General features: G+C 40.6%; 1 protein-coding gene across 3 annotated transcripts in view; it reads right to left on the bottom strand.

Moving 5' to 3' along the window:
• The window catches only part of SHROOM4 (shroom family member 4), a 224,962-nt gene that overhangs the window by 112,462 nt on the left and 94,882 nt on the right, over nt 1–17,618 (bottom strand). The window lies entirely within an intron of this gene.

A 17,618-nucleotide genomic window follows, 5' to 3' on the forward strand; every position in this document is an offset into this window, starting at 1 on the left:
GTTCTCCAGGTCGACGGCTCAACCACATTATTTGTTTATATAGAAGATAAAGCAGCTGTTCATTTTTCTAGCAAGGAAAAGGAATGAAAAGGAAAGGGAAGGGAAGGGAGGGGAGGGGAGGGGAAAGGAAGAAGGGTGGGGAGGGGAAGGGAAGAAGGAAGGGAGGGGAAACAATATGTATATTCTCCTATAAAAGATTTTTTTTCCCTTCCCACTGTGCCACTCGTAACTCTGGCTGGGGCACAGAAGAGGTGTTAATCAACAAACATGTTGAGAATAACATGTCCTTCTTGAGAGGGCTGTATAGCATCATTTGATGCTGTCCATTCAGTAAGGCTGGTCAACTTTCCAGCTCTTCCTGAATCAGCCCTTCAGGGTGGCTTTCTTGTTTCATTTGAAGTGTTGTGAGTTCTCAGATTGGACCCAGACGCATTGGAATGTCAGTATAAACACACACTACAAAGCCCAATGTAAACGATGGTTAACTTATGTGTCATTTTGGATTATCCAAGTGATTGCTGGGCTAGCAGTGAGTGGTCCAAGTAATTGAAAATTGATTGCATAAAGGTCATATAGCCAAAAGCCAGCTGTTGCCTGGAAAGTTGGGAAGAGCTGACTGACCTTGGACAAGTCCCTTTCCCCTCTTTTGGCCTCTTTCACCCTTACTGGTAAAACATGGGGGTCTGACTAGATGGTCTCTGACGACCTGTGGAGCTCTGACATTCAGTGACCTGTGTACAGTTAGCAAAGTCATGCATTACCATTCTGCTGACACAGATAATCCCACTGTGCTTTGCCTTCACCTATGTTTCACTCCTTCGAAACTAATCAACATCCATCTCTCATTTCCCTGTGGTCTTTATCCATTGTTTCAGAGTGGTCCATCAAGGTTTGAACACTTATAAAAGCACAGTTGGGACACTGAGAGAAAGAGATTCCTGAAGCCCCATTTTGTGCTAATGAGCTGATGAATTGGAAATTTTTGATGGATCTTCTATGAAGCATGAAGTGCTCTAATAACTGTCAACAAAGTGACAAATTGGCCGCTTGAGAGTAAAGGCAAAGGAAAATGGACCTAACAGTACTTACTGGCTTTCTAGTAGCTTTTATACTAAATAAAAGATACTAGCAGATACCTGCTTGGGTCTCTTGACTAAACTAGGAAATATGAGAAAGTGAAGGAAAGAAAAGTTAAGCCAGGTTCATCTTGGGGGAAAAATGCATCAGCAGGAGACATACCATCTGCAACAATAACCAGCAAGTATTGAATGCTTATTACAATAGTGTAAGAGCAGTATTAAAAGTCAATGGCATGATTGTGAATACCTCTGCTTGCTACAAGAAATTTATTGGAAAAACTAGGCATTAACTGAAACTTTGTTGGCCAGTTCTAGGAGCTTCTGGCCAAATTATGCCACGGAGCATGTTCCGCAGGATGTTCCGGCATTCCACGGGTTCATCTGGTTGGCTGAATCCACAGATGCAAAATCCCATGCATGGGGGGACCACCTGTAAGGTACCTGAGCTTCCATGGATTTTGGTATCCACGTGGGGGTCCTAGAACCAATCTCTCACGGATACCTAGGGACCACTGTACCCGCCTGTTCTCTTACCTCCACCAGCGTGTCCATTGTCTAAGAAGGCAAATAACATAGTTAATTGTATGAATTGATTTTTTTTACTACATAAATGGAAAAGGTCCACCTAGAATACAATAGTTATATTGCTTTTTAAAAATAAGTATATCCTCTGAATGTCTTTTTATCACTTTTTGAAAGATTTTCAAGTTTTTAGTAACACTCCAGACACCAATTCAGCAATTTGGCCTTTTCTGGGGAATCAATAGAGAGAAAATGTAGAGATGGAGATAATCTGTCTTTGAGAAGTTTAACTATTAGGAAGTAGGATCATCAAATAATAAAGTCTGTGCTTATTCTGAAACTTAGTTTGACTTGAACAGACCACAAGTTGGGGGCTGTTTCTGATCTGCCCTCTCTTACCCCATTGGTAGCCCTTAGAATCTGATCATGCTAGGAGAGATCAATCAGAGTGACCTGGACAAGGGAGATACAGGCTTTGAAACCTCTGTGATCTCTTTCTTTGCCATGACTTTCAACGGTCTGATCCTGGGTTGCAGACAAACTGCCTGCCCTAACTTGTTTCTTTTAGCAACTTTCTCCCTTTAAAATCCCTCCCAAATTCCAAAGTAGTCTAGATTTGAAAAATAAGAAATTGCTGTTCCTAATTTCATCTTCTCTACCTTACCCCAGCTTCCCAAAAGGAAAAACGGAAAACAAAAACCTCTCTCAAATAAATGAGAATTCAAAAACATCACCCAATTAAAAAGATGTAAGTAGGCATGGTTCTAAATAGTAAGTCCTATATGGAACTAGACTGAGGAGGTGGACACCAAAGGAAAAGATATTCTTTACCTTACCAGCTAAGAATCCTACAAGGGGCTGCCCCAGAATGTTCAGTTCTGTGGATCACGCCCATCGGCTCTCTTGACCTTGGACCAAGGGAGCTATGCTGTGCCCCACAGTATGACCTATCCTTACAGACAGCTCCTTCCTCCCCAGCTGCTTAATTACCATCTATTTTACTAATCCTCACAAGGAAAGCTCTCTAAGCTCCAAATCATTAAATTTCCCCGGGGATTACCCCAAGTCAAATTCTAAGTATCTTTGCCAAAAAGTCAGTCCAGAGCCAAGCTCAGCTCTAGGAACTTGGTAATGAGAAAAGGGATAGGGAGTCAAGAGCACTGTACCCTACATCAGCGACCAAAAGCAAGTCTGTCTTTACTCCTACCAAGTCAGATCAGTCTTGCTGTCTCTGTAAGTCGGGCAAGGGAGAACAAACACCACTGTGCAAGAGCAAACTCAGAGTTTCTTACATTATCAGCAAATATGCTCATTGGGGTCCTCTTCACACTTTGTCAACTCTAGCCATTTGTTAACACTGAAGTCTTTTGCTGACATTAATGTTATCAGTGTTTGTCAAAAATGTTATTTAGCCTTTGGTGGTTTAGAACAGTAGTCTCCAGGGTGGATTTATATATCCCAGGCTATGCACAAATGATCTACTGGAAAGGGTGATAATGGAAGTTCTGTTTATATTTATCTAATTTTTAAAAAACCAAGCTTTATTAGTGTTTAATATTGGTGGTGGTAGATTGTATCATCCATAAACAAAATTATGTATATTGGGGAAACATGCTCAAAACATTTTTACTGATATAAATTTTTACTAAAAATTTTTTGGCCAGATCATAGACTTCAATGAGAGGGCTAAAACCATAAAGCTTTCAGAAGAAAACATAGGAGAATATTTTTATGACCTTGAGGTGGGCAAAGTTTTATGGGAAGGATACAAAAAGCAATAATCATAAAAGATATAGTGTTATATTGGAGTTCATCAAATTAAAAAATAAGTTCATTTAAAATGTCACTGAAAAAGTGAAAAGCCAAGCCACAGATTGGAAACATATTCATAATACGTATATCTGACAGAGGACTTACATTCAGAATATAAAAAGAAATACAAATCAATTAGAAAAACACAACCAATTGGCAAAAGACTTGAACAGGAACTTCACTAAAAAGGTATGTACAGCAATATGAACTCCACATTTCTGGTGGGAGTGTAAAATTGTACAACCACTTTGGAAATCTGTGTACCTAATCTAGCACCTAGAAATTCCACACCTAAGTATCCCCAAGAGAAAGTAGCATATGTGTCCACCAAAAAAAGGACTTGATTATTAATAGCAGCTTTATTCACAATAGACAAAAACTAGGAATAATCCATCAAGACATACCTACATACAAAGTAGCACACTTCATAAAAATAAAGAAAGAACAAACTACTGATACATGCAACGAAATGGATGCCTATCAAAATATTACACTGAGTGAAAGAGACCAGACTAAAACAATACATACTGTATGATTCCATTTTATTTAAAGGACAAGAACAGACAAAACTCATCTATGGTGATAAAACTCAGACTAGTAGTTACCTTGAAAGGGTGTACTGACTGTGAAGGCACATGAGCATAACTTTCAGGGGTGCTGGAAATGTTTTACATGTTAATCTGGGAACTGATTACATGGAAATATACACATCTAAAAATTCACTGATGGCTTCCCTGGTGGTGCAGTGGTTGAGAGTCCGCCTGCCAATGCAGGGGACACGGGTTTGTGCCCCGGTCAGGGAGGATCCCACATGCCGCGGAGCGGCTGGGCCCGTGAGCCATGGCCGCTGGGCCTGCGCATCCGGAGCCTGTGCTCCGCAACGGGAGGGGCCACAGCAGTGAGAGGCCCGCATACCGCAAAAAAAAAAAATTCACTGAGATATGTGTTTTTTATATATATGTATAAAAATATATATATATATATAACATTCCTTAATTTAAGAAAGAATTTTAAAAATTAAGAACTCTACACTATACAGATTATATTTCTGAGGTAGGGCCCAAGGATTGGGCACTATTTTCACATACTCATAGCTTTAATCAAGGCAAAAACATCTCACTTAAAGGGTAAGTCTTTACAATAGGCCTATAATTTGTGAATTTGCCCACTGTTCCACTGGGCTTTGCGACAGTATTCATCTGCTCTTCTTCCCACACCCACCCTTCCAATAAGGTGGATGATTTATGTAGGAAATAAAAATGAAGACAAACATTTTGTTTTCCTTACCTGCCAACTGGTAAAGATGAAAAGTGTTTTTTTTAAATCACCAGCCAGTTTCTATCTTGACATATCATAAAACTGGAATCAATCCCTCATCTAATCTTGGAGCCATCCACTTCTGTTCCTCCTGTCTCTCCCAGATACCTCTCTTTGTCATGGTCCCTAGGGTTCCTGCTACCCACTCTGAGAAGCAGAACTTTAGGTCAGGCCATTGTCACAGAGGCAACAATCTCTTATTCAGGTATCTTTACTGCTTCCTACTGGATTACCTATGCTTCTTAGCTGTCTAATAAGCTATGAATTTCAGTGGTACAAGTGAGCAAAGAACCTTGCAAAGCTGATGTGGTAGAGAGAGTTCAGGGAGGACCGGGGTTGAAGAAACTTAACAAAAGGATATGGTAGCATGTTAAGGACTTTGCTCCTGACTTCTAGAAGTGGTTACCAGCAAGAGTTCACTGTATACAACCATGATATAAGCTCCCTTGTATAGGGTTAAAACGTAAGTCTAAAACAAACCAGAAAGTCCATGATGCCACCCAGCATTAAGAGAGTACAGTATGCAGATCTAGCTGCTGAGCCCAGGGGGCTGAAAAGACAAAACAGTCTTTTATATACCACCTAATATAAAAACACTGTAAATAGGACACATTAACATATTGGCATTTATGAACTGTGCATGAATGTTTGTAAGAAATGCCCAAATTAAAAATAAAAGCGGGTGTTACTTTTATCACCAGATTACTACACAGAGATGGAAATTATTCTTCTTGGATTAATATAATCTTTCTTTCTCTAGTACCAACCTATTTTTGATGTTAAAACTATTCTTCAAGTTGATCAAAAGTGTCTTTTTAACTTTCCAGCTGAATGTGAATGTGTTAGATACAGCCTTCCAGCCCAAGAGAATGTGATTAACTATCTAGAATCTGAACCATCCCATAGCCAAGTTCACTCAATAACTCATTTCTGGTTCCCTGAAGCCATTTATTTATAACCCATTATGCAAAAAGCTAAAGATAGTTTCTAAAGAGTGCACATACCCCACATTAGTCATTTCTGACTAGAAAAAGACCAAAGGACTAACATCCTTCAGGGAAGGGACAAAAGGCTGCCTCTGGAAACCACTAGGCCAGCTCTACCGCCTGGAACCCACTTGTCCAGCTTCCTAGGCACCCGTGTGCCCTCTACCAGATGTGGACCAAGGGGTTGCAGCAGGGTGGGGGGGCAATGGGGGGCTTGCTTCCTATTCCCCACAGCTGGGCCCCTGCATTCTGCTCCCAGAACATTGTTTGCCTCTGCCCAGGTCCCCTTCCCCCAGCAGTGATTTGAATCTTTGGTCTTCACTTAGCCCTTGGAACAGTATTAGATAAAGAGGGGGGAAAAGAGGCATTTAATTTCCTCTCATCCTTCTGCATAACTGCTACCAAAGCAAACAACTCCCACAGAAATAACCTACCAAGGTATATATACATGTTGCAAAGGGAATAACAGTACCATTCCTTACTGACCCTAGGACAGATCCAATTTTAAATTAAACCGGCACACTTGCCACTGTTTTCACACAGTGCTGCAAATCTGGGAACAAGTAAGCCACCCATACTCTTGTGTTCCAAGCTACTGTCCTGTTCACGTGGTGGCTGAGAAGTGACATACCATCTCTTTTCCGCTCAGTGAGATGCGTCAATAACAGAAAACAAAACTGAGTTTCCACAAATGAAAAAACCTAAAGGGAGAGAAAATGTACTCAATTGTTCGTGTGTTAGTGTTGGATAGGGACTCTTACATCAGAGCGCATTTCCCTTTGCAATGCCAGGATTTGTTGGGGAAGAAAATAAGGAGGAAATAATGGGCATTTGAGTTCAAGGTCTGAGGAATCAACAAGGGTAAAGCAGTACAGAAGCCTTTCTCCTGATTAGCAGGCTTGCTTTTCAGGTTAAGGCTCAATGAAAAGAAATAACCAAACTTTTGCCTCCTGCCCTACTCACTCCCCCACTTAAGATTTTAAACACAAAGGCAGAGCCCTGCCCCTTCCCCTATAATGGTTGACCCTTCTGACAGTGGACTCCACAAACCTAGGCACTGAGGGTGTTTCTCATAGCCAAGGTCGCTCTGGTGCTTTTCCTCCTCCCTCCAAGCTTTCTCCAGCCCTCCCTAACCATTTCCCTTCTGTACACACTCACACTTCCATCCCCACCTCTCTCTCCCCCAAGAATTTGAGCTTTCATTCTCTGTTTTAACCCCCACATCCACCCCCCTCCACCAGTGCCTCTTCCTGGGTTTCTTATGGGTAAATATCAAGCAGCCCTATCATTAACATCTGGCACTTATGTTTACTAATTGAATCAGAGAGACCAAGGAATGATTCTTACAGTGTAAATAGCAGCAGATTAGAAGCCCTACACAATCTGGCTATGTCTGCCTTTCTGGTCTCGTTTCCTACATGTACTGCAGTCATACCAAAATTTCTGTTCTTCAGAGAGGTCAAGCCAATCCTCACCTCAGGACCTTTGCATTTGCTGTTCTCTCGGTTGAGAACATTCTTTCTTAGATCTTTATGTAGCTCCTTTCATCATTCAGTTATCAGCTCAAATGCCACCTCCTCGAGAGGCCTTTCCTGACCACCAATATCAAGTAGATTCCTTCTTTGTTTCCCCCACCCCAATCCCCATCATTCTCCATCACGTTACCTTGTTTTATTTTCTTCACAGAATTTATCATTTTGCATTATTTTATTTATTCCTATATGTGTTTACTTTCTGTCAGGATACTTGCATTATAGTGGGAGAGATAGTCAGACAATGTCTTTTTACAGTTCTATCACTGGACCTAGGAAAACAAACGTCTGTATTGAGTACATAGTATTTGCTCAATAACTGTTGAAATTAGAATTAGAAGGGACCTCAGGATATCACCCCACTCATTTGCCTGATTCTGGACAAATAACATTATTTTCACTTTTCCGATCATGTAACTGAGGTTCAGGGATGTTACGTGACTTGCCCAAGATAGAGAATCTGTTAGGCTTCAGATATTTTCTTCTGCAAGGTTTTGTGACAAAGCAGTTTTGTTCTCCATGGGTATATTGCTAGTCATGATCCTTAACTAGAAACGCAGAGTTCTGGTTAAAGAGGCACTTTAGGTTTCCAAGCCTTTTAAAAAGCATTGTTATTATTGGCTCAGAATTATTATCCTTTGAGCTAAACATCTCCTCTTTTTCTTTTTTAAATAGATCTTTATTGGAGTATAATTGCTTCACAATACTGTGTTAGTTTCTGTTGTACACCAAAGTGAATCAGCCATATGCATACATATGTCCCCATATCCCCTCCCTCTTGAGCCTCCCTCCCACCCTTCCTATCCCACCCCTCTAGGTGGTCACAAAGCACCGAGCTGATCTCCCTGTGCTATGCTACTGCTTCCCACTAGCTAACTGTTTTACATTCGGTAGTGTATATATGTAGATGCTACTCTCACTTCGCCCCAGCTTCCCCCTCCCACCCCATGTCCTCAAGTCCATTCTCTATGTCTACATCTTTATTCCTGTCCTGCAATAGGTTCATCAGTACCATCTCCTCTTCTTGGTGAGTACCCAGAGGTGAATGCTAGACTCTTAATTTGGTGGGAGGAATGAAACTTTTAAGTAAATTTAGGTGCATGGCAACAATACCTTGTATCCATATATGATTCTGCTTAGTTTGTAACATTTCCAGCCTTAGGAAGTTAATTTAAAACACACACAAGCCTTCACAAACAGACGTGAACACTGAGAGATTTAACTGCTCCCAGCATCTGGGAATTCAAAGTAACATCTACTCCACCTTCCTGTGTACAGAAATTACAACAGGCTCTTTCAGTCTACCATCCCTGGAAATTTTAAGAGCAAATCCAGACGATGGGCATAAACCAAATTCTAATTTGATTTAGTGCTTAGTTAACCAATTCCCTCAGACCCCTAAAAAGGTGTGTGTATGGGACCCTCACCAATGTTTGAATGTAAGTTAGCCCTGACCCAATTTCATGTGACTATAGTTCCCTCCTTAAAGGCCATTTGTTCAGTGTTTAACTAAGTATGATTTAGTGTTTATACTTTTGTGAGGTTTTTCATATAAACATATTCACAAGTCTGAAAAAAATCCTTTGTGAAGCCAGGATTCCTGATTTGGGTTTTAGAAAATATGGCCGTCATGATATGAGTTTTAAAAAGTTTAAATATCTGTAGTATGCATTCAGCACTAATGGATAATAAGTGATAGGGAAGTTTTGTCAGGTCTGATTCAGATTACCTGTGGCTGCTGTGAATTATATGGAATTACAAAGAGTTTAATGGTTCTCTGGCAATTTGCCTTGGCTCAGTGCCAAGGCAGCTAATGCTTCAATCAAGCTGTTCTCTCCACCCCCACCCCAAGACAATTTCTGTTCCTAAGTCTTTAGTGTATCTGTGATGAAGCCTTCAATGACACCCTCATACAAATGCCAACTTCTTTTTTTTTTTTTCTCTGTCACTTTCTCTTCCTTCTTTATGGCTGGGTATATTAACTGCTCCTATAGCTTTGCTGAGACAAACTGCCTGGCTAGCATTTATGAAAAGGAGAGCTTTTAAGGTTTTATTAAAAAGGAGGGGCCAAGAGTGAGAGGATGAGAACAGGACAAGTATCAGTTGGCCCTATGCTTTTCCTGTGCAGCGCCATCAGCTAGATCTCTTTCATTCTGATCAGCAGAGGCCCTGAACCCACCCTACAGCGTGACCTAAAACAGCACATGAACAGCTCAGTAATGCATCCCACCGAAGGCATGTAACCCCCCTGACAAAGAGAGTCGTTTCATGTGGCAAGTTACCCTCCTCTCTTTAAGAACCAAACTGGCCCTGAGGCTGGGATTCTGCCACAGATCTGGCATCACTTTCACAGAGTTGGTGCAGTGGACAAAGGCCAAGTACACAAACAGAGGCCAGACAAGTCCTCCACAAACTTGCAAAAAAAGGCATGCCCAACTCTGAGGTGCAATCATCCGGTAGATAGCAAACATTCCAGATCCAATCTCTCTCACAGATCCCTGTTCACCTCTGTCCCCCCAGCCTCTCCTAAACCTCACATGGAGCTTCGGCACTAGCACCTCCTGCTCTTTGGCTAATGTGATTCCTAGACCCTTTGCCCAACTGATTCCAAAGTCACATTTACTGGCCATACTAAGGAGAAAGCTTATTTTAAGAGACTAGCTGCCATAGAACCAGCAGGAGGGAAGGGCAGAAACCACAGGATTCCTACTCTGTGCTGATTGCCACTAACTCATTTCAGCTGCTAAGGGGAGGCCCTGTTGGGGGAGCTGGGAGAGGAAATGGGTTCCATGTACAGTCCACTTTAAATTGTTCACAATTGTGTGCTCGAAAATAGTCTCTACTAAACATTTAGCATGGCCATTAGCACAAGTCATAAAGCTTTAGGCTTTGCTGCACTGTTGGTCCAAACTGCCTAAGCTGCTTCCCCATGGCAAAGATGATTAAACGGTTGGCAAGTCAGACACATGCAGGAAGGATAAAGGAGCTCCAAGGATGGTTAAACCTGGGCCCAGAAAGGATGGTTTAATGACTTTTAAGCCATAAAGAATGTACAGGGTGAGGACCAGCTGTTCTCAATTTTGATTGTAAGCAGAACAAGGGAAGAGAAACTGAAATCACAATGAGAGGGACTGATGTTAGCAAGAAGGAAGAACTTCCTGCCAGAGAAAGTAGGTAAATATTAGACTGAGTGGTTGGTCAATGAAGGATGTGGAATTTCCTTCTTTGGAGTGGCTCTTCTGTCTGGGCTATTTCTGTGTGGTCCTTCCAGAGGGCGGGGGAAGGAGGAGAGAGAGGCAGCCAGAGGTCCAATTCAGTCCCTCTCAGCACTCAGAATCTCATATTCATAACATTCAAGGATCTGTAACAGGGATCACTGAGAGACGCTTGTCAAAAAAAGAGCAACAAGCAGCTTGTTGCTGATCTCAGATGTTTAGATTTACCCCAATTCTTTAGCCCTTTCTATGAGCCAAGCTTTATGCCCGGGCCGCCATAATCTCAAGAAAGAAGGGGAAGACTTGCTTTTGGCTCCCCAGGGCACCTAAGCCATGCATATGGGAACAATATTTTTTGAACCCAGAGCAGGACATGGTCTGCCAATTATATTTATGGGGACAAAAGGATATAATATGTGAAATCAGAGCTGTCCTATGAAATCTGGTACGTATGGTCTCCGTAGCCACATATTATCTCTTTCTAAGGGTCCCAACACAGGAGGGAGTGAAAACTGTGCCATGTGGTTTAAGGCCTGGGTTCTTTCCTTGTCTGCAGCAAGATCAGTTAGGAGTGTGAAGAAGCCAGGGTCATAATAAGCCCAGTACAAACTGAAATCCCTGCTGTGGAGGTTGGAGAAAGAAGTAGTGTGTATGTCTTCTCCAGTATCCCCTGCCAATTCTAAAACTTAGTAGGAACAAGCACACCCTATACGGTAGTGTAGTGTAGGGTGTGCCTGTTCCTATTTATTGTGTCCAACTATAAACAATAGCATAAGGTTACAGAGGGGAATAATGCAGTCTTGTACAAGAGATCCTATTCATTCATTCACTCAAGCAGTGGTCCTCAAAGTATGGTCCCTGAACCAGCAGCACCAGGGTCTCCTGGGAGCTTGTTAAAAATGCCAATATTCCGAACCCACTGTAGGTGTACTGAATCATGAACTCTGAGGGTGGGCCCCAGCCATTTGTGTTTCAATCCCTCAGGGTGATTCTGATAAACTCTAAATTGTGAAAATTCCTGGATCAGAAGTCCTAGAGGTGATGATCCCATTGCCCACCAGCAACAGTACTATTAACCAAAAGGACCAAAGCCACAGGCATGTTTGGTAGGCCCATCAATATCTCTGCCAGTTCAGCCTAAATGCCTTTCACAATCCCCAGATCATAGAATAGCCTGACTCTTACTACATACCAAATTACTCGAAGCCTGGGTTTCAAGGAGGTAACCCTGCTTATCTGTTCCAATAGGCCTCTTTCAAATAGGGCAAAGGACCTTCAGGTTTCTCATTTAGATCCTACTCAGGCACACACACTCCTTTGGGTGTCCTATGTATATTTCAACCCTTAGCCCTGATCTGAGTTTCAAGGAACTGACTAGAGTTCACTTTGACGTCCAAACTGGGAACGTTTTATCTTTAGCAGCATTACTTTTACTTTTAAAAAAACACAGATGAAAGAGTCCCTGCTGAAAAGAGCAGGCCCTTATACATTACTGACATTAAATTACAGTAAAATAAAACAAATTATTCATTGTTTCACTTCAGTTTAAACTGATAAAGTTAATAGCCATAACCAACTGGCAAACTTTCACAAATGTTTGCTCGAAAGGAGAAGAAGTGCTTCCAGGTGAAATTTATCAAAGTAAAGGGACCTGAGGACCAAATCCTGTTAAGTGCCACCTGGTTCACTCCCAGAGCATCAGTCAATGAAGGAAAAGCAATCTCAACACATCCTCCCAGTTAGAATCATTGATGTCTACCTTTCAGTGGAGTTGCTGGTTCAGTTAAGGAAGCTGTACAGCACAGTTAAAAGCAACATATGTGAAGAAAATTTCTGTGTTGATGATAACGTTCTATATATTGATAGGGGTTTGGGATACACAGGTGCAAAGTGTGTCAAAACTCACCCAATGGTACACTGGAGAATTGTATATCTCATTGTATGTAAATGTTACCTCAAAAGAAAAAAGGAGGAGATTGGTTCAAGATGGCAGAGTAGAAGGACGTGTGCTAACTCCCTCTTGGGAGAGCACTGGAATCACAACTAACTGCTGAACAGTCATCAACAGGAAGACACTGGAACTCACCAAAAAAGATACCCCACATCCAAAGACAAAGGAGAAGCCACAATGAGATGGTAGGAGGGGCACAATCACAATAAAATCAAATCCCATAACTGCTGGGTGGGTGACTCACAAACTGGAAAACACTTATACCACAGAAGTCCACCCACTGGAGTGAAGGTTCTGAGCCCCACATCAGGCTTCCCAACCTGGGGGTCCAGCAAAAAGAAGAGGAATTCCTAGAGAATCAGACTTTGAAGGCTAACGGGATTTGATTGCAGGACTTTGACAGGACTGGGGGAAACAGAGACTCCACTCTTGGAGGCCACACACAAAGTAGTGTGTGCATCGGGACCCAGGGGAAGGAGCAGTGACCCCATAGGAGACTGAACCAGACCTACCTGCTAGTGTAGGAGGGTCTCCTGCAGAGGCGGGGGTGGCTGTGGCTCACCGTGAGGACAAGCACACTGGCAGCAGAAATTCTGGGAAATACTCCTTAGCATGAGCCCTCCCAGAGTCCGCCATTAACCCCACCAAAGAGCCGGGTAGGCTCCAGTGTTGGGTAACCTCAGGCCAAAAAACCAACAGCAAGGTAACCCAGGCACACCCATCAGCAGACAAACAGATTAAAGTTTTACTGAGCTCTGCCCACCAGAGCAACACCCAGCTCTACCCACCACCAGTCCCACCCATCAGGAAACATGCACAAGCCTATTACATAGCCTCATCCACCAGAGGGCAGACAGCAGAAGCAAGAAGAACTACAGTTCTGCAGCCTGTGGAACAAAAACCACATTCACAGAAAGACAGAAAACATGAAAAGGCAGAGGGCTATGTACCAGATGAAGGAACAAGATATAACCCCAGAAAAACAACTAAATGAAGTGGAGATAGGAAGGCTTCCAGAGAAAGAATTCAGAATAATGATAGTGAAGATGATGCAGGACCTTGGAAAAAGAACAGAGGCAAAGATCGAGAAGATGCAAGAAATGTTTAACAAAGACCTGGAAGAATTAAAGAACAAACACCTAGAAGAATTAAAGAACACACAAACAGAGATGAACAATACTATAACTGAAATGAAAAATAGACTAGAAAGAATCAATAGCAGAATAACTGAGGCAGAAGAACAGATAAGTGACCTGGAAGACAGAATGGTGGAATTCACTGCCGTGGATAAGAATAAAGAAAAAAGAATGAAAAAAAATGAAGACAGCCTAAGAGACCTCTGGGACAACATCGAACGCAACAACATTTGCATTATAGGGGTCCCAGAAGGAGCAGAGAGAGAGAAAGGACACAAGAAAATATTTGAAGAGATTATAGTCGAAAACTTCCCTATCATGAGAAAGGAAATAGCTACCCAAGTTCAGGAAGTGCAGACAGTCCCAGGCAGAATAAAACCAAGGAGTAACATGCCGAGACATATAGTAATCAAATTGACAAAAATTAAAGACAAAGAAAAATTATTGAAAGCAACAAGAGAAAAACGACAAATAACATACAAGAGAACTTCCATAAGGTTAAGAGCTGATTTCTCAGCAGAAACTCTACAAGCCAGAAGGGAGTAGCATGATATATTTAAAGTGATGAAAGGGAAAAACCTACAACCAAGATTACACTACCCAGCAAGGATCTCATTCAGATTTCATGGAGAAATTAAAACCTTTACAGACAAGCAAAAGCTAAGAGAATTCAGCACCACCAAACCAGCTCTATAACAAATGGTAAAGGAACTTCTCTAAGTGGAAACACAAGAGAAGAAAAGGACCTACAAAAACAAACCCATAACAATTAAGAAAATGGTAACAGGACCATACATATCGATAATTACCTTAAACGTGAATGGATTAAATGCTCCAACCAAAAGACACAGGCTTGTTGAATGGATACAAAAACAAGATCCATATATATGCTGTCTACAAGAGACACACTTCAGACCTAGACTGAAAGTCAGGGGATGGAAAAAGACATTCCATGCAAATGGAAATCAAAAGAAAGCTGGAGTAGCAATACTCATACCAGATAAAATAGACTTTAAAATAAAGACTATTACAAGAGACAAAGAAGGACTACATAATGATCAAGGGACCAATCCAAGCAGAATATATACCAAATATAAATATTTATGCACCCAACATAGGAGCACCTCAATACATAAGGCAACTGCTAACAGCTATAAAAGAGGAAATTGACAGTAACACAGTGATAGTGGTGGACTTTAACACCTCACTTACACCAATGGACAGATCATCCAAACAGAAAATTAATAAGGAAACACAAGCTTTAAATGACACAACAGACCAGAGAGATTTAATTGATATTTATAGGACATTCCATCCAAAAACAGCAGATTACACTTTCTTCTCAACTGTACATGGAACATTCTCCAAGATAGATCACATCATTGGTCACAAATCAAGCCTCAGTAATTTTAAGAAAATTGAAATCATATCAAGCATCTTTTCTGACCACAATGCTATGAGATTAGAAATCAATTACAGGGAAAAAAACCCACAGATACATGGAGGCTAAACAATATGTTAGTAAATAACCAAGAGATCACTGAAGAAATCAAAGAGTAAATCAAAAAATAACTAGAGACAAATGACAATGAAAATATGATGATCCAAAACCTCTGGGATCTAGCAAAAGCAGTGCTAAGAGGGAAGTTTATAGCAATACGAGCCTAACTCAAGAAACAAGAAAAATCTCAAATAAATAATCTAACCTTACACCTAGAGGACCTACAGAAAGAAGAACAAACAAAACCCAAAGTTAGTAGAAGGAAAGAAATCATAAAGATCAGAGAAGAAATAAATGTAATAGAAACAAAGAAAATAATAGCAAAGATCAATAAAACTGAAAGCTGGTTCTTTGAGGAGATAAACAAAATGGATGAACCTTTAGCCAGACTCATCAAGAAAAAGAGGGAGAGGACTCAAATCAATAAAATTAGAAATGAAAAAGGAGAAGTTACAACAGACACCACAGAAATACAAAGCATACTAAGATACTACTACAAGCAACCCTATGCCAATAAAATGGACAACCTGGAAGAAATGGACAAATTCTTAGAAAGGTATAACCTTCCAAGACTGAACCAGGAAGAAATAGAAAATATGAGCAGACCAATCACAAGTAATGAAATTCAAACTGTGATTAAAAATCTTCCAACAAACAAAAGTCCAGGACTAGATGGCTTCACAGGAGAATTCTATCAAACATTTAGAGAAGAGCTAAAACCGATGCTGCTCAAAATCTTGCAAAAAATTGCAGAGGAAGGAACACTCCCAAACTCATTCTATGAGGCCACCATCACCCTGATACCAAACCAGACAAAGATACTACAAAAACAGAAAATTAGAGACCAATATCACTGATGAATATAGATGCAAAAATCCTCAACAAAATACTAGCAAACAGAATCCAACAATGCAGTAAAAGGATCATACACCACGATCAAGTGGGATTTATCCCAGGGATGCAGGGATTCTTCAATATATGCAAATCAATCAATGTGATACACCATATTAACAAACTTAAGAGGAAAAACCATATGATCATCTCAAGAGATGCAGAAAAAGCTTTTGACAAAATTCAACACCCATTTATGATAAAAACTCTCCAGAAAGTGGGCATAGAGGGAACATACCTCAACACATTAAAGGCCATATACGACAAACCCACTGCAAACATCATTCTCAATGGTGAAAAACTGAAAACATTTCCTCTAAGATCAGAAACAAGACAAAGATGTCCACTGTCACCACTATTATTCAACATAGCTTTGGAAGTCCTAGCCACGGCAATCAGCGAAGAAAAAGAAATAAAAGAATCCAAATTGGAAAAGATGAAGTAAATCTGTCACTGTCTGCAGATGACATGATACTATACATAGAGAATCCTAAAAATGTCACCGGAAAACTACTAGAGCTAATCAGTGAATTTGGTAAAGTTGTAGGATGCAAAATTAATGCACAGAAATCTCTTGCATTCCTATACACTAATGATGAAAAATCTGAAAGAGAAATTAAGGAAACACTCCCATTTACCATTGCAACATAAAGAATAAAATGCCTGGGAGTAAACCTACTTAGGGAGACAAAAAACCTGTATGCAGAAAACTATAAGACACTGATGAAAGAAATTAAAGATGATACAAACAGATGGAGAAATACACTATGTTCTTGGATTGGAAGAATCAACATTGTGAAAATGACTCTACTACCCAAAGCAATCTACAGATTCAATGCAGTGCCTATCAAATTACCAATGGCATTTTTTACAGAACTAGAACAAAAAATCTTAAAATTTGTATGGAGACACAAAAGACCCTGAATAGCCAAAGCAGTCTTAAGGGAAAGAAATAGAGCTGGAGGAATCAGACTCCCTGACTTTAGACTATACTACAAAGCTACAGTAATCAAGACAATATGGTACTGGCACAAAAACAGAAACATAGATCAATGGAACAGGACAGAAAGCCCAGAGATAAACCCACGCACCTATGGTCAACTAATCTATGACAAAGGAGGCAACGATATACAATGGAGAAAAGACAGTCTCTTCAATAAGTGGTGCTGGGAAAACTGGACAGCTACATGTAAAAGGATGAAATGAGAACACTCCCTAACACCATACACAAAAATAAACCCAAAATAGACTAAGGACATAAATATAAGGCCAGACACTGTACGACTCTTAGAGGAAAACATAGGCAGAACACTCTATGGACATACATCCCAGCAAGATCCTTTTTGATCCACCTCCTAGGGAAATAGAAATAAAAACAAAAATAAACAAATGGGACCTAATGAAACTTCAAAGCTTTTGCAAAGCAAAGGAAACTACAAACAAGATGAAAAGACAACCCTCAGAATGGGAGAAAATATTAGCAAACGAATCAATGGACAAAGGATTAATCTCCAAAATATATAAACAGCTCACACAGCTCAATATTAAAAAAACAAACAACCCAATCCAAAAATGGGCAGAAGATCTAAACAGACATTTCTCCCAAGAAGACATACAGATGGCCAAGAGGCACATGAAAAGCTGCTCAACATCACTAATTATTAGAGAAATGCAAA

The sequence above is a fragment of the Phocoena sinus genome, chromosome X (genome assembly GCF_008692025.1).
Source record: "Phocoena sinus isolate mPhoSin1 chromosome X, mPhoSin1.pri, whole genome shotgun sequence".
In the NCBI taxonomy this organism is placed as follows: Eukaryota; Metazoa; Chordata; class Mammalia; order Artiodactyla; family Phocoenidae; genus Phocoena; species Phocoena sinus.